General features: G+C 37.8%; 1 pseudogene; it reads left to right on the forward strand.

The window, feature by feature from the left end:
- Positions 1–4208: 4208 nt before the first annotated feature.
- LOC149802070 (leukocyte elastase inhibitor pseudogene) lies at positions 4209–6140 on the forward strand (annotated as a pseudogene).
- Positions 6141–23385: the final 17245 nt, after the last annotated feature.

Here is a 23385-nt window from a genome sequence, read left to right on the forward strand (position 1 = left end):
CGCCATACTACCGTGTACGGTAATGTCCTTTAAGAGGGAGAATTCTGTTCCTAATTAAACATTTGTTTATACAGCAGCCAGGCGGACAATTTAGGACAAGGAAAACTTCATTTTCATGGTAAAGTTGTCACAATTGAGAGAACGCAGAAACTCTGTTACTCAAACTATCAGGGTCAAGTTGACCCTGACTTTGGCGCCTCTGGGAAAAGGCGGCAGAGATATTTGATTCTGATTGGTACGTTAAATGAAAGGGCGTGTTCCAACACAAAATTTCATAGGTTTTAATATCGCCCGCATCGAATTTTAATCAGTCTAAGCTTTTCCTCCAAGTGGAAACCCCAAAAAGGTTACGACTCCGGGAATTTGCAAGAAATTCTCGTTAAAAAGGAACTGTTGTCCAAAAAGGGGACGATTGTCGAAAGGAACCGACGAACTTATTTACCGATTAGAGGGAGGAACGTTGAAAGCAAAGGGAGAAAATAGCTCCAGAGACGTATGGGACGAATGAGGGATGTTATTCTGAGACTTATATAGAGAAGCATAGAGAAGAGTGCAGTGAGACATATAATCCTGTGACGCAACCCTGCGACGTATTAATTTCTGAAGAAGTATTTTGAGAATATCCTGAGACGGGTGGTAGAAAGTATCATCCTGAGATCCAAGGGTCTGAACAGCGACAGAGGAAGCAAAAACAGACTGAGGACGAGCAGGTTATGAAATCGTACAAGACGTTGACTTCGAATGTTCACTCGATCCTATGATGAACTAAATCTATCAGTAAACAGATCGACTATTTTATTTAGATCTATTTGCGTTTTTCTTTGTATTTCGGTGGAAGTTTAAATTTCTAAAAGCAGAGTACATTCCTGATGTAATGAATTTTCACAGTATTTGTATGTAATTGATTAAATTGTTTGTTTACATGTACGGGAGCTCGTGTTGGTTTGTTCTATATACCTGCTCAGATCTCTATCTATTCCACCTATAAGTTTCTCCACTTATATTTACATTTACTCGAACCGGGCAATAACATCGAGGGCGGTCAACCCCTAGATAACGAAAACCATATACGGAGGGACATTCACTCCCCCCGTGTAACAACAGGTTAAAGCTATTCATGCAGGTTAATGCTGTTTATTCATATATTATTCATACAGGTTAATGATATTCATTCATATATTATCATACAGGTTAATGCAATTTATTCATGTATTATATACATGTTGAAGCCATTTATTCATATATTATTCATACAGGTTAATGCTATTTATTCATATAGTATTCATACAGGTTAATGCTATTTATTCATGTATTATTCATACAGGTTAATGCTATTTATTCGCATTTATAAAATGTTCTGTTAGCACTATGTATGTATATATATATATATATATATATATATATATATATATATATATATATATATATATATATATATATATATATATATATATATATATATATATATATATATATATATAATTATCATCATGATAATCATCAATCCCATAACCCAAGAGGTCATTGGGGTACCATAGAGGACTTCACAATCAATTCTCACCACCTTTACCTGTTTTCCACTGCCCTTTGGAAAATCTCCAAACCCCATACCTGTCCACACTTGAATGTTGTCTTCCCACCTCTTTTTCTGTCTGCCTCTTCATCTGCACCATCACACTGTGCCTTGCATGATTGTTTTTGCCAATCCAGATGATCTTGATACATAACCGTACCATTTCAGTTTGCGTTTTATGACAGAAGTCAAGAGGTTTTCATAGGGATCATTGGCTCCTTGGCTCTTGTTGTGGACCTTGTTGTTGGTTACATGGTCAATGTATGAGATGTTTAAGATCTTGTGGTAGTATCTAATTTCGAAACCTTTTGAGTAGATCTTATGTGAGGGTTCATGTTTCACAAGCATACAGAAAGATGGATATGATAATTGGGCGCATCAGCTTTATTTTGGACTAGAGCAATGCTTATTTCCTTCTATATTGGTCCAAACATTTGTATTGCTGTTGTTGTCTGGGTGATCCTGCAAAGTAGTTCTGGTTTTCTCCTTCTCATTTGTGACGATTGATACCGGGGGCCCCGAGTGGCCGAGTGGTCTAAAGCGCTCTCCGTTACGGATCACTGCCATCTCACCTCTATCTGCGTGGGTTTCAAATCTTGGATTCAGCCAATGTTGGTATGTGAGAAAGCTTGCTAGTAGCTTCTCGTGGGTCGGTGGTTCTTTCCGGTGTTTTCCCGGGTTCTTCCTCCACCATTAATACTGGCCGTAATGTATAGCCTGTCGTGTGCTGAAAAATGGCACTGACCTTTGTTTCTGCACTGATGCCATTAGTGTTTTTTGTCATCAGTATTTTTTTTTCGGTGCTAATCTCCATACTGTGTATAGTTGAGGTTGTGTCGAAGCGCTCAACCAAGTCATCCAGTTCTTTGTCATCTCCTGCTAAGCCATCAATATCATCTGCAAAGCGAAAGCTGGTGATTCTTCTTCCTCTGATGCTGACGGTGCTCCCGTGGTCTTGTAATGCATCCTCCATGATCCTTTCCAGGAAAATGTTGAAGAGTGTAGGTGACAGTATACATCCCTGTCTGACGTAAAATGCTATTCGTAACCAATTTCCTCTGTTGCCATTGATGAGGACAGCACTGGTGACTTTCTCATAAAGGTGCTCAACAACCCGCAAAAAGTTTGAGCTGATGTTGTACTTCCTCATAGTTGCCAATTATGCCGCATGCCATACTATATCAAGACATCTTGAAATCTATACAGACACAGTATAGATGATGGCTGCTGTTAAATGTATTTCTTGCAAAGGAGTCTGACATTGAAGATTTGTTAGGTGGTGCTCCTTTCTGCTCGGAAGCCTGCCTGCTCTTCGGCAATAATTTTCTCTGTTTGAAGTTTTAGGCTGTTGAGAATTATCTTCAGCATGACTTTGTGTGGCTGGCTGATTAGACTGATGGTTCTGTGGTTTGGCATAGCTGTAGGTTTCCTTTCCTGGGGACCACGATGACCAAAGATTAAATCCATGTTGTGGGACATTCTCTTGTCTGCGATATATATATATATATATATATATATATATATATATATATATATATATATATATATATATATATATATATATATATATATAGAGAGAGAGAGAGAGAGAGAGAGAGAGAGAGATACAGACAGACAGCAAAAGACATATACCCCTCATAGATGTTTTTGCAATACCAACAATATATGGAATCAGTTAGGTTAATTTCTAGCGGCAATTTAGAATTAGCTCTATTTACAGACAGAATGTACCGGCAGAGATAAAGAGTGAGTCACTGAAATATACACTAAAACCTGCTCAATATAATGTTATACATGAGTATCTATAGCTGATGACTTTCCGTATTTTATAAAAGTGTATACCATTTTGTCAGTATAGGTTGAATTAGATTGCTAGAACGAAACATAATAAATACGATTGCTCTCTTTCTCTCTCTCTCTCGAGCGTACGTGCGAGATTCGGCATGTTAACCAATGTTGGTGGAATAAGGGCAATAATCAATGTAAGAGCGCCATCTGTCATAATGAGTCATTTCAGCAATCACCATTATAACAGCAGATGGCGTTGATTGCAATATTCCAACTTGCATTATGTAAACATCTTAGTTTTAACTTTCATTCTGCAACATTGTATTATACTGATATATTTGTTGTAACTTTCACTTTGCTACATTGGAACTTCTACGTTGTGTATTTTTACAGTTATGGTGATTAATATGTAATCAAAATGTCAGAATGCAAGGAGGAGACTTAGAAAAAATGCACACGGAATTTGAAGATCTGAAATGACAGTAGTCTAATATCACGCATATGCGGCATATACAATTTAGAACGATTTATTGTCAGATGTAAACATGCCATATTGAATATGCTATCGTACACATTTAAAAAATGAAAAACAAAACCACTCTCAATAATGCAGAAAAGAATATACATCATACATGTATAATAATAAAATATAAATGGTTAGACTTATGGAGTTCATCCCCCTCCATAAATGATAGTTGTGTTACTCATTCACCTGTATATATCACCGTAATAACTAGCAAGCATTGCAAGTGTGAGCTGTAAATACATCACCCAAGAATGAGAGGGGCGTAAAAGCACTTGACGGCTTAAAGATAAACACTACACATGTCCGACTAACAAAATGCCGGTCGGAACTTGACGTATTGTATTGAGGCTTCTTTGCGTTACATAAAGTATGGAGTGTACCATATAATACGAGTGGCTGACGCATACCCTGCTAGAAATAGGGTGTTTCTCTTAACTTATTGATGTATTTTTCTTTGCTGCGTGAAGAACGATTTATTCTGGTGGCGCAGAGCATTGCTTAGTATTGTTAACTATTTTGCGGATATCTGCAAAAACAAAATGGACCAACCGAAGCAGGACACTACAGGCTTGCCATCTCCAAGTTTAAATGATGGTCTTACGGCCTTTTCCTTGAACCTGTACAAATTGTATGCCGAAGTTGAGGGAAACATTTTTCTGTCTCCTTACAGCGTGAGTGCAGCCATGTTGCTGGCACATTTAGGGGCTAAAGGAGACTCTGAAGCGCAAATAAGGAAAGCTCTTGGGCTGGACCGGATGGAGTTAGAGCTGGTTCACAAGGAATTCCAAAAGATGAGAAACGTTCTGAATGCGAAAACTGCTGATAGCACGACACTTGCCATTGCTAATCGTATTTTTGCCAAGATGGGGCTATCTGTACGAAAGGAGTATACGGAGAAGTCCCTGCTTTATCATGGTAGCGAGATGGAGTGCTTGGACTTTGCTGGCGAGTCAGAAAAGTCCCGACTTCGTATAAATACCTGGGTTGAAGAACAGACTCGTGAAAAGATCAAAGATTTGCTTCCAGCTGGAAGCATTAATTCTCTGACCATTGTGGTCCTGGTTAACGCAGTATACTTTAAGGGAGACTGGGACACCAAATTTGACCCCCAAAAAACGGAGAAAAATGATTTCTATATTTCTACGACTGAGACTGTGAAAGTGGATATGATGCAGGCTACGAGGAAATGCCATTTCATTAAGAACGACGAGCTGAAATACTCCGCTCTTATGTTACCATATAAGGACGGGAATTTTTCAATGGTGATCTTGCTTCCATACGAAAAAGATGGGCTTAACAGCTTTGAAAGGGCGGTTACTGCAGATGCCCTTGATTCATTTTCTCAAGATTTGGTACATGGTGGCAGGCCTGAGGTCATCATAGCGCTGCCAAAGTTCAAGATGGAGATCACATATGAGCTGACTAAGACGCTACCGAAGCTCGGAATATCCGATATTCTGCAGTCAACTAAAGCAGATTTTGGCGCCATGTTGGATGGACATCCAGATGCGTTCATCAGCGACGTCATCCACAAGACATTCATCGATGTGAACGAGGAAGGGACGGAAGCTGCTGCAGCTACTGGTATGATGATGAGATGTATGGCGATGCCGTTGCCTCCAGAGGAATTCATTGCCGATCACCCGTTCCTGTTTCTCATACGGGACAATGACACGGGAGCCATTCTCTTTATTGGGCGCTACGCAAGGCCAACACAATAAAGCTGTAGGACCATGGATCAGTGAACTAAATGTCTGTATCCTAAAAAACTTTTAACACACAATAACTCTTCCGCTGAACTACTAGAAAACATGATTTTGCGAACGAAACTAGCGTGAACAGTTCCTTCTACATTTTATCAGATTGGAAATATTTATTGATTACATATGTGGTGTCTTACAAATAGATAAATATATTTAGTTAACTGCCAATAGAATACACAAGTTTTAATTTTAATTTTTAGTTTACATAGCTTCAATAAAAATCGACAGTATCAAACAATTATGACATCAGTTTTTAACGTACCCCTTACACATGAAATTGTAAAGTGAATTGTTTCTTATACCTGAAATTGTAAAGCGAATTGACCCCCTAGCCATGAAATTGCAAAGTGAATTTGTTCCTTAGACATGAAATTGTAAAGTGAATTGCTTCTTAGACACGAAATTGTAAAGCGAATTGACCTATTAGCCATGAAATTGTAAGGTTAATTATTTCTTAGACATGAAAATGTAAAGTAAATTACTTCTTAGACATGAAATTTTAAAGCAAATTGACCCCACAAAATTGTAAAGTGAGTTGTTCCTTGAACGTGAAATTGTAAAGTGAATTGAGTATAATTATATCAAGAAACAGTCCCCTTACAGTGACCTCTGGAATTTCCTTTGTTATATATATATATATATATATATATATATATATATATATATATATATATATATATATATATATATATATATATATATAGCCTATCTATCGTTTGGTTTGTCAGCGAAGTTTGTATTTCATTTCAAAGTGTTTGCCGCAATTATGTTTAGGTACCATCAGCTTCATGTTTTAACAACTTGTTGAGTTCTTAGCTCAGACATGTCTTGTCTGCAATATAATTTTACAGTTCCTGGTAGGTGACACTGCTATGAGAGAGAGAGAGAGAGAGAGAGAGAGGGGGTATTTCATTGCCGTGAGACGAATTTGAATTGCTTGTTCGTCTCAACGAGAAATAATGTACTAACAGTGTGCTATATCTTCAATTTATCTTAACCAGTATTCCAGCGCAGATCCAAGGCGACATGTTTGAGCGGGTTTCTTGGTACGTACCTTTATGGAGGGAGCTAGGGAAACTACCTTGCAACAGTTTCACCTACTGACTCACTTCGGGGTTAATGTTTTGCATTAAACTCAATCATAGTGTATCAGCTCTGTTGGACAGATACCAGGAGAGCTTGTGGGATGACCTTTGTCCGTCATCTGTCGTCCAGAATCCGTCCGCCCGTTAGCAACAGTCGTTACCGTTACTGCTCCAGAACTAGTTGAAGGATGTCATTTACACGCATATACATCGCAAAGTCTAATAGCTCCCCCAACCCCCAAACTGAAAGTCATATCGACACGGGGTTTTCACAAGAAGATCTCGTATAATGTCTAGTAAATGAAAATGGCGTCGATCGGACATTTAATATGGCTATCACAGCTGCTTTCTGGAATCTTGGTATACGACTTGAATGGGTGGCCATATCAATATGACGTTTTTGTGGAAAGAATTTTCATGATGGTACCGGTCTGCGATCCATTATGGACGCCAACTACATGGGAAGTTATATCGATATTGGGTTTTTACCAGAAGACTTCTTATGATATCTAGATCGTACTAAAGAAGCACTCTACATACATTACGTACTTCTGACTGAATGAAAGGTGTAAGATGAACTTGTCTGCGTTTGCAACTCGCACAATGGAGAGAGTGTCGGCATACCTCCATATTACTTTCATGTACTCTATCTGATATTTCTTCACATGCTGTAATTGCGGAAATCGTGCATGATCTAAGCACATGTCTGATCAAAATGGCTATCCCATGTCCTCGCAAAATCAACCTGAATTAGTCCGAAGTACATAAACTTAGCTCGTATTAAGTAGAGAAATGGATTTTGGCCTAGTAGGAAATACCTGCTTCTGAAAGTGCAATAAATGAATCACAAAATACATTTTTTAAAAATTAAAAAAGTTACCGGCATTGGGAAAAAAATCATCGTCTTTCCATTCCAGTTTGCTTTTATGGATGATAAATGTACTGTATTTGCTTCGGCAATACAAACGAATAATACGAGTTTCTTTTCATATTATTAGTATAATGATTCTTTACGAAGTAAGCATTCACAAAAAGCTGACTTTCTTCGCAAGAAAAGAGTTTTTGAAAAAGCAATTTCTTCTCGAAGAAACTTTAATCACGAAGATTTGTCATACCAATTATTTTACGTAAAAGCGTGCCTTGTTGTCAAAAACTGTATATACTCCTCATAAAGATACGTGCATGTGAAGTTTATATCAGTGCAATTTAATTTGGATCGAGTGAGCTGTAAAAAAATCAATGGAGATTTTAGAGAGGGAACAATATCATAAGACGTCACGTGAGACAATCATTACATAGCTCTGACTATTAAGTGGCGATCGAAACTTGACCTTTTGAACTATGACTACCGCACAAAATGTAGCTGCTATATGTGAAGTATGGTGATTACGATATGGTACTAACATTTACTGCATATCCAGCGGGTATACGGATGTTTTCCGTTAAAATTGTTTATAGATCGTGTTCATCACTGAAGGAAGGACGATCGATACATTTTCTGTTTGCACTGAAATGGTACAAATTTCAGTGCTTGTTTTCAGCTATTACATTGGGTCCCGAGTGGCTGATTGATCTATAGAGTTCGCCTTACCAATCACTGCCATCACTCCACCAAATGTAGATATGTAAGAAAGCTTGCCAGTATAATCCCTTGGGGGTTGTCAGGGATATTCCTTCACCTATTATTCTGGCCGCAATGTATCGCCTATCGTGTTCTGAGAAATGGCATTAAACCCAAAATAAAAGAAACAGAAACTATTTTGTTTAGATGTCTGCGACGACACAATGGCCCAATCCAAGCAGCCCACTACAGGCCCACAAACTCGTCGTTTGCATGAGGGCTTAACGACTTGTCATTTTAAAACCAGTTTATCTGTTTCTAAAGGATGGAACCTATCTATGTCTCCTTACAGCGTAATTACAGCCATGTTACTGGCTCGTTTAGGGGTCAAAGAAGACTCTGAATCTCGAATAAGGAAAGTCCTTGGTCAGGATCGAATGAAGGTACGGCTGGTGTACCTGTGGTTCCAAAACACGAGGATGTTCTGAACTGGAATACTTTTGATAGCACAACACTCGCAATTGCTACTATCTATCTATCTATCGGTCCATCCATCCATCCATCCAACAATCTATCTATCTATCTATCTATCTATCTATCTATCGGTCCATCCATCCATCCATCCAACAATCTATCTATCTATCTATCTATCTATCGGTCCATCCATCCATCCATCCAACAATCTATCTATCTATCTATCTATCGGTCCATCCATCCATCCATCCAACAATCTATCTATCTATCTATCTATCTATCGGTCCATCCATCCATCCATCCAACAATCTATCTATCTATCTATCTATCTATCTATCTATCTATCTATCGGTCCATCCATCCATCCATCCAACAATCTATCTATCTATCTATCTATCTATCGGTCCATCCATCCATCCATCCAACAATCTATCTATCTATCTATCTATCTATCTATCTATCTATCTATCTATCGGTCCATCCATCCATCCATCCAACAATCTATCTATCTATCTATCTATCTATCGGTCCATCCATCCATCCATCCAACAATCTATCTATCTATCTATCTATCTATCTATCTATCATAGTGTTTATTTGTAATACGGGCCACTGGTCCATGATACATATACATACATCATGAGGTACAACAAGATGTTTTAGTGTCTAACAAAAGAACATCGTATCTGCTTAAAGTGTTTTACATGAAATTAATCATTATTGCCTGTTTCGAAATGGGTGAGATGCAAGCATACATTACATAGTAATCACACAAACTAATTTAAAGAGAACCCTAAGACTTGCATGGATCAAGTGTTGTGATATTGGTAAAGATATTTTTGCAGCAGGTGTCGATAATTAAAAGGTTTATCTAATATGTAAGGCCTTTATAGTAAACACTGCTAAATAATCAGAATTGTAACAATATTATTTTGTATAAAATTCCTACTTTTTCTAAGTTGGATCTTTATTTACAAAGGTGGGTAAATATGTTCTTTGTAATTCTACATGAAAAGGACAGTCAGTAATAAAATGGAATTCACTTTCGATATTAACGTTACAAATTTGACACAATCTTTCTTCTTAACAAATATTTGAATATCGTCCTGTGTTACCTCTGACTGGCAAGTTCCCCTCTCTGAGCACAGTGATTATATAACAAAACTCGCTATCTCCTAACAATTCTAGATCTCTTGGACAAGTGAATTATTCTCCCAGTGACTCATAGAAACGCAGCCTTTTCCATCGACTTAATACATCCTGCTGTTTTTGCCTAAAAGTATCTTCACATCTCTGGCTGAACTATCTAATAAATTTATTTTCATCACTTACGCCCTAAGTATACCAAATATTGGCAAATCAAAGTTAAAATAGAAGCTTTTAAAGACAGTTTTTTGTTATATATACTTAGTATCTCTTGTTTGTTAGTTTTTAATTTTTTAAAATTTTTATTTCATTATCTCTATCTGGGTCTTGAACTTTGGAAATGCCTTATGAACTATCTGGTGTTTACTAAACATTTAATATTATAAACTTAGTAACATACTAATTATAACTAAGATTTGTTTTTGTAAATATTATGAACCTTCCAGAAGGTTAGTTTCCATTAGTTAATGGTTTTTCAAATAGAAAAATGTTAAATGCGAGCTGAGGTCAGGCAGAAAACTATAAAATCTTGTTACTGGAAAAGTTATTAATTTATCTTTAAGATCTTGCAGAATCAATTTTGTAATATTGTTGTGTCCAGATGTTCAATTGGGATGGAATTTATTTCTTCAAATTATTGAATTAAGTGATTTTTTTCTCTGGAAAAACAGAGTGCTCCTAAAAAGTAATATTCTTGCACAGAGACAAGCATTGGGATTTATTGTGAATTCAAACCTGACATTATATTACTGTGTTTTAGTAACGACTGTTGGTACAACACCACGATACAGGGCACCAAAGACACGTCTACACCTTAGCGTTGGCTTTATTTGGATTTCTACTAAAGTTTATTACGAACTTTTATTATTAGGACTTGTGTCTATAATTCTATGATTATTTTGGGATTTAATTCGCAAGACCGTAAGTTCTTTTCTTATTTTCACTTTGTATTCTAGGGAAATAAACCAATTATTATATTTTACGAAGCTTGTTGCTTTTCACTCTTTTCTGTTACTTATTTTAAGAGCACAGACTCCTAACATAGCCCAACAAACCCACCCCCTTCATAACTGTAAATTGTAGCATTGCTTATGATATCTGTCTTCTTGCATTTTAGAATTCTTAGCCAATAATTTGAAAACACTTTAATATCTTATACTATGCATACCAATTCTTCCTAATTCGTTATATACGAATGCATTTGGAGTAGACTTAGATGTGCGAAGAATATATTTAAAAAACGATAAATGAGCTTTCTCAATATCATGGGCATCGTAAAACCCCAAAATCTCGGTCCCATAGTTAAGGATGGAAGCTATCTTCGAGTCAAACAGACGAGGCAGTCCAGTTATTGGGTAATCTGCTACATTTTGAAAGACTTTGCTTCAACATCTGTATAACCTTCAGAGGCTGTAAAGGTATACCTTTCTGGCACTTACACCACGAGATTTTTGAAGAAAATATGTCACGATCCTCCTACGGTATTATTTAAAACCCCATAGAAGGACGAACAATTTAAATTTAAATAGCTCCAAGCCCCCAGTCAGCAATTAGGACGGTCTAGGTGTATAAAAGACTCAAAGTGAAAGGTAAAACAATTTAATAAAATATTAACGTATTCAACTATTTTATCGACAATTTCTCAACAATAATTCTTCGACATACAAACAATGATCTAATCACAGTTGCAAATTATTATCCTCATATGAAATTAAAGTCTTAAGAGAGTGTGTTTCCCTTCGGTGTCGATTCTGTTACTCGCCTGTCCGCCTCTCGTTTTTCTCCTTTGGTACTTCCGGTGCCCTCGACTCCTTGCACTTGCGGAAGGAATTCTCTTCCATGCTTCTTTCCGCTACTTCGCCTCCACCCATACTGCTTACGTCATAATAGACCTCCCACGTATCGCAACGTGTCTTCCTTAACTCCCATTGTCGGGTGTCGCCTCTCGCTCCCACTCGGAAAGTTTCTTCTGGAATTCGAAGGGACTTATAACAATATCAGTATTATCAACGACTTCTGATACATGCATACACATCCCTAATTGTTAACTTCTCTATCTAGTAAACTTATATATATATATATATATATATATATATATATATATATATATATATATATATATATATATATATATATATATATATATATATATATATATATATATATATATATATATATATACATACTAATAAAGTAAGAACAATTCTAACTCAAGTCAGTAATTAATTCAGTCACGCATTACGATACAAACATAGCAAATTACACAATTCAATCTACATACGTTAATCTTGCATCTTAATAATTCGCTAACATTGAACATTCCTTTTCTAACAAGTGAAATGTACATAATAATCCATCAATCTTACTAGAGTAAGGAAAATTCGGGCTAAGATATGTTACCTCAGAAGCCTTCAGTTCCAAATCCAAGCTAGAATTTCACAAGACTTCCTTCTCATCCTTTTACGAATGCACAACTTAAGCTCTCGGAGTATATGTCATGGCTCTCAACTTCGTTGCGATCTTCTACTTACGATATTCACAACTGTACTAATTTTCCAAAATAAATGTAGTCGAACTAACTTCTTGATTGCGCGAGAAACTCCGCTCTAAATTTGAATCTCTTGGTTCCGATTGGTTGCGGTCCGGTCTTCTTGAAAACTGCCCTGGAGTAAATTGCTCACTTACCTGTCGCTATCGAATTACCAGTCGTGACATCGCTGACTGAGTGCAAAACAAACAAAGGCCTCTCAAGTCAGACGTATTATTTATTCCTTTAGAATTAAGCCCCGAACAGGTCGTTCCATACCTGTTACACAACAGACAGGCAGTTTCTTTGTCCAGAATCGGGTCTATATTCGAAATCTTGCATAATACGTATTGCAATTATCCGTTTGTTTTAAGCTACGAAATAACTATAAGAAAATATATGTATACATGAACCGCGAATCATCAGCAAATTTTCGCCACAACGTGACAATATGCATCCTAAATACTTATATTTTGATTCAATCCTTACCTCTTTATGGCCATGGTACCACTTTTAATAACATCTGAGATAACCTCCTCTGCAAAATACAACCTCTTTTGTTTTTTCCATATTAACTTTTAGTTTGGTTCTACTTTAGGCAATATGCATGCAGCCTATTTAGCATATTTTGCAACTCGTGAGCAATGTCACAAAAGACAATTAAATCGTCTAAACAAAACAGTAAATATAGTTCTAAGATTTCTACCAACACTCCCCTATTTCCTTCAACTTAAAATGATTTCAAATCGTTCAAAAATAAAGGAAAGATTAAAGATGATGAAACAAAACCTCGGCGCACGTCTGAAGAATAATTAAACACATCGGTAATAAGATTATTAGACTTAAGACACGCTTTACATCCTTATAAATTGTCCTAATGATTCTTAATATTTTTTCCACTAATATTGTCATTAATTAGCTTTTGGTACAGTCTCTATGGTATCAGAGGCTTTTTCAATTTCAGAAAATATTGCATAGAATCTACCACTGCGTTTTCGTAAATCTTTACAAATTAATATATTGATTATAATATATTGATTATAATAATAATAATAATAATAATAATAATGAGGACTTTGTATAGCGCCTAATCTTTAGAAGCTCTAAGCGCTTTATAACAATAGACAACACCTTTAACATAAGAAACGTATATAATGATATGATTACAAAAAACAAACACCATGAAATTAGAAAACATAAAATACTTGCTGAAATATTTAAGGTAGAAAACATTATTAGGTCTTTAAGTTTTTGTTGTTTCTTTGCAGTCGAAATAAGTGAGTTTTAAGAACACTCTTGAATGGGATCACTGTGTCTTTGTGTCTAAGTTCAGTGGGCAATTCATTCCACATTGCTGGGCCCTGGTATGCAAAAGAACGTTGTCCATATGACTTCGTTTTCATAGTGAGAATAATGAGTATACGATTGTCAGAAGAGGATCGTAAGTATCTTGGTGGTGTGTACACATGGGTGACATCGGATAGGTATGTTGAACTGGAGTCCGTCAGTGAAACCTAGCACAGAGAACAAATTTTGTGTTTGATTCTGGATCGAATGGATAGCCAGTGTAGGGTACAGAGCAGTGGGGAGGTGTGCTCTGATCGTGGTACTCTAAGTATGATCCGAGCAGCTGTATTGTGAACCGTTTGAAGTTTCTGGAGTAGATATTGAGATGAATCAGACAGAATTGAGTTATAATAATCCAGTCTTGAAAGTACTAATGAACACACAAGTGTTTTAGTGGCATCAACTGAAAGATATTTGCGAATGGAGCTGATGCGTCTCAGCTCAAGATATGCAGCCTTGCATATGTTTATGACATGGCGCAATGTGAGAGAACTGTCCAGAGTAACACCTAGATTTCGTACTGACTGTGTGAATGTAATGTTGGTGGTGCTGATATTTATTGTTTGAGGTAAAGGATGTGAATGAGAAAGTCTTTGTGTTGTGATCAGAATGGCCTCAGTTTTATCATCATTCATCTGCAGCTTCTTACATGTCATCCATGATTTCACATCAGAAATGCACCTCTCTACACCTTGGATGGTAGCATCAACTTCAGATGGGTGACTAGATTTGTATATTTGTGTGTCATCAGCGTACAATTGATGAGACACTGAATGATGATCTATGACACTTGAGAGCGACTGAGTGTATAGAATGAAGTGAACATGTCCAAGAACAGACCCCTGTGGACACCACACCATAGATCAACCTGGCTGGAGTGTATTCCATTTGCAGACACAATGTGTGTCCTGTTGACCAAGTAGGACTTGAACTACAGTAAGTCTGTATCACGAATGCCAAATACATGCTGGAGACGGTGAAGTAATATATCATGGTCTATTGTGTCAAATGCTGCAGACAAATCAAACAGGGTGAGGACTGTACTCTTTCCACTATCCAAAGCAGAGACAATGTCATTTCCTACTTTTAGAAGGGTAGTTTCAGTACAGTGGCAAGGATGATATGTAGATTGTACACTGCTGAAAAGACTGTTTGAATTCAGATGAGATACGTGCTGGGATAGAACAATCTTTTCTAAGATTTTTTATATGAATGGAGATTAGAAACTGGGAGGTAGTTCTTTAAACCGTTATGGTCTAGTGTTGGTTTCTTCAACAGAGGCTTTACAATGGCAGTTTTGAACAATGATTGTAATTCCCCAGATGAGAAAGAGGTATTAATAACATCAGTTAGTGAAGGCAATACTGGATCTAAGCACTCAAGCAGCAGTGATGTTGGAACTGAATCAAGTCCACATGACTTTGGTGCACTCTGCATCAGGATTGTACGTACGAAATTCATAGAGACAGGTTCAAATTCTGCTAATGGTTGCCGCTCAAATTCTGTATCCCAACTGTATGGTGACGACGAGTCAATTGTAATTGTGTTGTTAAGCATATAATGCAGAGGTGACCTGATGCAAGTTCGTGGGATACCAGGGAGGACCGTATAATGTTATCGTCAGGTCTATGAAGAATCCAGTCTAAAATGTGACCATGTTTATCGGTGGGTTGGTTATCTGACTGTTTGAGGTTGAAAACAATAATGGAATCTAGAAGTTTTGATGTGTTCGGGTTCTCGGGACTGTCAAAATGAAAGTTGAAATTTCCAAGAATAATTAGGTTGGCACCTTTCGAATTTCCATACTCCAGGAGGTTCGGAAATTGCTCCAAAAAGAGAGATTCAGTCAGCTTGTGTTTTCTGCTAGGAGGAAGGCGGTATAGGCAGACAAAATGGACTGACCTTTGCTCCAATGTTAGTGTGGTTTGGACTAGTTCAAACGATGTGTGGTAGAATTTAAAGTTGTGGTGTGGTTAAGACGTTTGATCATGGAGTTCTTCGCGATGACAGCAATTCCACCTCTGCGAGAGTGGCGGGCGAACGACTTCATGGAGTCACCAGTGGGTGTTAGATCCGCGCACTTGGGCTCATCGCCTGATGTTTTTAGCCATGTTTCTGTCAGGAAAAAGACGTCGATATTCTGGTCGTTGATAAAATTAACAATTTCTGTGCGCTTTTCCGGTGGTCCCACTGATTAGGCATTGAATAATGCAATACGCAGAGATATCTTTTGGATAGTTAACACAAAGGTTGACGATTTAATAGCGATTTGAATTAGGTTATCTAAATTAACGGTCGAATTTTTAAATTGTTGAGCCGGAAAGGACATACGGGAGATAACTGGAAATCTTTTTCCTGTTCTATTCCGGCCTGCTTTGAAACAACGTTTTTCTTTTCGCTTCTGTTTGCATTTAAGTAATGCTAAATGTAGTCCCAGTTCGCTTGGTCTAGAGCACAATGTAGTGTGGAGAGTCAAGGAGTGGTCATTTAATGCAATTGATGAGGGTCCATCATAGTATAAACGGGTTGACTGGCGAATATCGCGTGATAGCTGTTTGTTCAACAACAAAGGAAGTTGTTGCAGTGGAGCAAGACAGCTGAGAAAGAGTCTAATTGTTCTCGTTTCCAAAACAAAAAGATCAAGAAACACATACGAACTGAACAGCCAATACATGACGAACACAATAACGTAGACGAAGACAGGCAACAAGCACATATATCATGAAAACAGCACAAAAAACGAACAGCTGCTTCAAGGCGGTTAAGCGATAGCGGCCATCGTGACATAGCTCTGCTGTAGAATACCTCGCTTTAAGTCCGGCGTGCTCTTCGACCAGTAATTCGTTTTCGTCCATCCATTAATTTATCCTATTATTTAAAATCGATGTAAACACTTTGCTTAATACAGGCAGGAGACTAATGACTCTGTAACTGAAGGGTTCATTTGCATCTCCTTGTCTTCGATATTGGGATGATGATAGCCGTTGACCAATATTCTGGACAATATCCAACATCGAAAAGTTTATTGAATAATATGGGTAATATTGGTGCAATAATGTTGCCCGTACGTATAAAGAAATCGGTGGATAAAGCATTCATGTCCCTAGATCTAGTTTGTTTCAGTTTGCTCAACGCTAAGCGAGGCGAACCTTCTCTTCAGTGATTGTTCCATCTAAAGTCGCATGAAATGCCTGAATGTTTTCATTTTCTTGTATCAGGTCAACAAAACTGGAAACATTAAATGATTCTGACAAATATTCATACCAAGTTGCAGACATAATCTTTGAGTACCAGTACTTGACTCCTTTACAAGGTGCCAGAAAAGTTGTGTATTTTTATAGCATATTGCAGAAAAAGGCTATTTTCGTTTTAATTCATATTGATATGATATCATTTAAAATCTTATCCACATTTTGATATGATAGATTCTTGCAATTTTGGATTAAATATAGACCGTCTTCTTTGTTCCATATGTATCTATGTCGTTACCCCCGGTGACACTTAAAGCATTTTGCTCGAGTTTGCCAACGAAGACTAGGTTTTCCGTATCATCCATTTTTGGGCACCTTACATACAGATATCAAGTAACTTGATTGCAATCACGATTGCTTCTCTGTTATCAACACATCTTTTAACAAAGAAGGTCATGGGGACCTGGCTTAATATGCATAGGTTTTATCTTAGGTTTATGCCTTAAATTCAAACCAGTCTCTTTTTACATGTTATATGTTTTCATATGGCTTTATATTATATTTGGAGGCCCCTCTAATTTGACAAGAATTTAACGCAATATCTTGTATATGCAAACGAGACATTGTTAGGGACATATACTAGTATCCATGTTAATCCGTACGTACGTCCTTATCATGTATATTACATTTTGTGTTTAGGTAGTTTTAGCACTGTGATGGGACATCTCATTCCCCTGTTTATTTGCTTTTCTACCTGCAACCACTCATCACTGCCATCTCACCTCTGTCTGCGTGAGTTCGAGACTCGGATTCGGCTAATGTGGATATGTGAGAAAGCTTGCCGGTAGCTTCTCGTGGGTCGGTGGTTCTTTCCGGGTTTTTCCTGGTTCTTCCTCCACCATTAATACTGGCCGCCATGTATAGCCTATCATGTGCTGAAAAATGGTGTTAAACCCTACAACAAAAACAACAACCTGCAACCACTCGAAACTTTGACCATTAACTGAGTTGTCGGTATATCTAATTTTTGTATTTCTAATTTGCTGTTTACAAATATAACAAATTGCATCCTCTACGATGTAGATAGTTTAACCATTTTGAACTGCATGCTATAGAAAAGCTGTCTATTTCAAAAATGTTCAAATGGTCAGAAGAGATTCCTACAAATGGACAGTTTATAAGGGCAAATTTAGAATCTACCTCCTGAGCCTAGAAAACGCAAAGAACTATCACACCCAACAGTCTTAATAAGGACATCTAAATGTTATACGAGGACTGATTGCTTTGAAACTGTTTAAATGGTCAGTCATTTATTAACAGAGAATGCATTGTAAGATTTACCATGCCACGACTTTTGTCATCAGTGTTAGACCAAATTCCATGGAAGAAAGTCATAGACACCGTTCAAGATTTATTGGATTCCAAAATACTTTTAAAGGAACTCATTCCCCAAGACGAGAATATTCATTTGAAGTTTGGAGATCGTGTAGTGTGTGTTTGTGTGTGTGGGTGGGGTGGGGTGTGGGGGTGTGGGTGTGTGTGGGTGTATGGGTGTGGGTGTGTCTGGGTGAGAGAGAGAGAGAGAGAGGTTTCGTTTAAAATCGGAACCTTTGGCAAGTTTATAAAGAGTACATGCAATGACATGACAACCAATGGGACTTGAATAAATGTTTATTTTTAATTGTAAAGTGTAAGTTATGGTTTAGAATGTTTTTGGAAGTTAAGTTTAGGGTAACTGGAATTTGAAAATAATAGTCATGAATTCTCTCTTTTCTGATTTCAGTCCAATGAGGTAGACAGTGATGGATATGGATCAATCGTGTCTTATTCGACATCACCAGCATGAACTTCTGCCAACACTTCTTGAAGAGTGTCGGGTCACACAACGTCGTTGCCGCTTGGGTTCTGATTTCACCCTAGAAATGTGTGATCGTTTCATGATGTGACATAATTCAAATTTAATTTACTAGGTTAATTTCCTATCATTATATGTTGAAACCTTCGCATGCTGAGAAAATAAACTCATTTAGTTTGCAGTATGTGAAGTTGGAAGAGTCAAATCACATGGTCCTTCTCGTCAGAGATTTGCAGAGAGACATTTGAAAGTGCACTTCCAAAAGGACTTCTGCCTATTTGTCTCGAAATCAAAAGACACCGGCTATGCCTGTTAGGGAAAAGAACATTGGTCTTCAGAATGTCCACAATGTCAAAGAAAAGGAACTTCTAAGACAGGTGAAAAGACAGACAAAAATAAAGATGATCATTATCAATGTCAAGAAAAGAGGCATTGGCCTTCAGGGTGTCTCAAGGAAAAAAGACAAGAGGGAGAAGTAGGATCAGGAGGGTCCTTCCCAAACAGAAAAAGAAGAGCCCACACCCACCAAGAAATTCAAGAAAGCAAGACAAATAGAACAAACTGAAGAGGACGAACCTTGTTTAGTTAGTTTAAGGCTCTTGTGTTCCTGGTGAATGCGTCTACCTTAAGGGAGACTGGGACATCAAATTTGACCCAAAAAGTACATAGAAAAGTGATTTCTATATTTCTACAACCGATACTGTCAAAGTGGACATGATGCAGGCTAAGAGGAAGTATTTTTTCATTACAAATGACAAGCTAATGTGCTCCGGTTGTATGTTACCCTACAAGGACGGAAATCTTTCAATGGCTATCATGCTACTGTATGATACTAATGGGCTTATGAGTATTGAGAAGCATCTTACCGCAAAGTCTCTTGGCTCCTTCTTTGAAAATTTTGAATTTGGCTGGAGGCCATCATAGCACTGCCAAAATTCAAGATGGAAATCACGTATGACCTTACGACGACCACCTAAGCTCGGAATAGCCGATATTCTACAATTTGCAAAAGCAGATTTTGGCGCCATATTGGATGGTCATCATGAGGCGTTCATTAGTAACTTACCCACAAGACTTTCATCGATGTTAACGTGCAAGGTACGGAAGTTGCTGCAGCTACCAGCATGATATCAGATTCTATTGCAAAGCCGTAATCACCGGGAAAATTCATTGCCATTCCTGTTTTTCATTCGTGACATTGACACCGGGGTCATTCTCTTTCTAGGGCGCTACGCAAGGCCACTTCAGAAAAGTTGTAATAGTATGGACACAGAGCTCTACATATTTTTGTTAACAGCAACAGATTTTTTTTTTTATGACGTTTTTGAATATATGCGCAATGGAGTATATATACATATGTATTTCAAAGACGCAATTTGACTATTTGCTTGTCAGAGATAATGAACTACAAACCGATTTTAAATTGCATTTAATTGAACAACAGGAATTATAGAATCCCAGATACTTCAGTTCACACAACTTGAAACGTTCTTATTTATGACTGATATGTCAAGGCGGCGTATTTTTTAATATATAAATTTATGTTTATCAACTGCTTATAACGACTGGTGTGTGAAAGCTGTGTGTTTATTTACACATTTCTATTAGCCAACTGCTTATAATGGCGTTTTTGTAAAAGCGATGTGATAATTCAAAGGCCTGATGTAGCAGCTTCTCGTTGTCTTCTGATGGTTTCATAAGATGGATGCTCGAGTTGACATTTTTTATAGCTTCAGTAGTACACTTGTATTAATTCCGTTTTAATTCAGCGTGCTTTCACTGTATTCTTTAGCCTTTACCAATCCTTTTGAAATAACAAATGCCCGGATCTCAATCTTTTAGATGCAGTTTACCGTTCTGCACTGTTCATCTCTGCACAATAATCTGTCCATCACGTAATGATTTTACCTCTGTCCGTCTCTACAAATGTTTGTTTCTTTGTATGTATCTGTTCACTACAGGAAGCTTTTATCTCTCTCTCTCTCTCTCTGTTGTTTTCTCTTCCCAAAAGAGCCACTAGAACACGTGTTATTTCTTCAATGAAACGTTTGAGCAGTGCCAGTGTCGCCTTCATTTTACAATATGATGTTGTATGTGAGTAGTGAAGGGGGGCACCCTACGTACAATGGGAATTAGCATTACAGACCCCCCTGGGCAAATCTACGTACAATGGAAATTTAACATGGAGAAAAATCGTGGGCAAATCTACGTACAAGGGGAATTAACATGGGAATAAATCGTGGGCCACTTTACGTACAAGGGGAATTTAACATGGGGAATAGAGTTTGGGCTTGTTTAGGGACAAGGGGAATGGAACATGGGATTTTTTTTTTTTTTAAAAAAAATTAAAAAAAGGGGTTGGCAATGGAAAGGCTATCTCTTTTCGAGAAATATGGCTGGCCCTGAAAAGGGCCTTTGGGTTTATGTTAATGTATTCATTAACATAAAGGACACCGCATTGGTCTTCTTCTTGTCCTTAGGCTGCGTCTCACTGTTGGCCCGTAAATCAGGACTCTTTTGAGGCATCCTTGCCTCTCCACGTAAATCCTACGTATCCACAGGCTGGTGTTTGTCCTGTGGACAACGGTCCACTTGGATCGGACATACATGAGCATGTCCGTCCTGAACATCATGGAAGACACAAGCGTAGAAGATTGCACATCGGTCCACATCTTGAAGCGACGAGAACAGGTGAATCAATGCACTGAACTGCGCTTATTTATAGGTAGAGGGAGGATTGAAACGGATTGAGTTCATTCACCAATCCAAACACGCGTTACAAAATTCAGTTACCCCGCATCCAATCCGAAGAGAGCAGTCTGTGACGTCAGTTGGTCTATATAGATTCGTTAGCGCTTGTGTGCAGTCAATCTATGCGACAGTGATTCAACATGACGGAAACTCAGAAAACGATCCATTGGGGTGCACCAACAGGGGAGACTGCCCAAGGGAACCCGGACTTACTTTCAGAAGAGGTGAATTGGGATTTTGTGGATTTTCTCTCCTCGCAAGAATTTGTTCCGGAACCTTCGTTACCTTCTTCATTACCGCAAGTGGAGAATTTTAGACAGAGACAGAAAGAAGAATTGGAGAAATTTATACAACGACAAAAGGAAGCGGAACAGGCTTTTCTCCTACAGCAACAGCAGCAAGAAGAAGAGGTAAGAAAAAAACAACAGCAACAACAGCAAGAAGAAGTAGCAGCAGCAAAGAAACAAGAGGGTGAAAAGGAAACGGTCACGGTACTGTTGGACATTTTAGCGGAGTTAAGAAACAAATGTATCAGACTTCTTTATTACGACCGAAGAGAATACGACCTTCCCGAGCCAAACATGTCAACACTGTGACTAAGCCTACCGTACCACCCTTTGTGATTTCAACCCAATCATTATCATCATCATCATCAACATTATGCAGTCCAGAAGTTGGCCTTGGCCGTGGCAAAGGCTTAAGGCAGCTAAAATTGATTGCTTAAACTCACCCCTACACCATAAAGAAAAAAGGCCCTTTTCAGGGCCACCCACATTTCTCGAAAAGAAATACAATTTCAATTTGCCAATAACTCAAAAAAAAACCCCACCAATTTTACCCCTATAGTACGTGTCTTTGTATGAGTGCGTGAGTGTAGCTTCTTATTTTAAAATCAAAACTCAAAGACACTTACCTTATATCATTAATTTATTCTTTTATCCATTGTTACAATCCAATTCACAATTCACAACACAACACTTTAATTAAAAGTTCATTGACTTCTTCTGTCTCCTTGTCTCTCTGTTTTTTGAATTTCTTCACCGTCACACTCTTTTCCTCTTCTTCCTCCTCACTTTCTTCCCTTCTTCTTTTCTTCTCCTGTTTCTTTTTCTTCACCTGTCTGCTTTCTTCCTCTGAAGAATCCCTCTCTTCCTCTGAAGAATCCCTCTCTTCTTCTGAAGAATCCCTCTTTTCTTCTGACTCCTCTTGTTTCTTTTTTGGGCAATCTGGAGACCAGTGTCCTTTTTCTTTACAATAATAACAGGTATCTTGACTTCTGTCTTTTTTAGCCCCTGTTTTTGTTCTTTTTTGACGGTCTGGACACTCTGAAGACCAATGCCCTTTCTTCTGACAGATATAGCAAGTATCTTGACTTTTATCTCGAAAGGAAGGAGAGTAAGCCGTAGGCTGGTCTGAAGAGAATTTTCTAATGACCCCTCGCAAAGCTCTGACGAAACGTTCGATTTGGTTAGTCTCTTCCATCGTTGTGCTCAGCTTGAGAGTGAAATGAATAGTGAAAGGACAAGACACACACCCTTTTATATACGCTGGTCTGCCATGACTATAAATTAGTCTATGGTGTTTAAACTTGAGTCATTTGACGTTTTTCACTCAAGATGAAACGATCCTATTCATTCGAGAAGAAAGAAGAAGAAGAAAGTAAGAGGCAGAAACGTGATCTATCGCCTCGTACCAGGGCTGAAATCTTGGCACAAATTCATGCCAGTGATTTTGAAGAGGACATGAGTGAACCAGAATTTGAAACCTCTAAACCAAGTTCACCACCCTTAGTCAACCC

Source organism: Sinohyriopsis cumingii, chromosome 4 (genome assembly GCF_028554795.1).
Source record: "Sinohyriopsis cumingii isolate HCF-2022 chromosome 4, ASM2855479v2, whole genome shotgun sequence".
NCBI classification, from domain to species: domain Eukaryota; kingdom Metazoa; phylum Mollusca; class Bivalvia; order Unionida; family Unionidae; genus Sinohyriopsis; species Sinohyriopsis cumingii.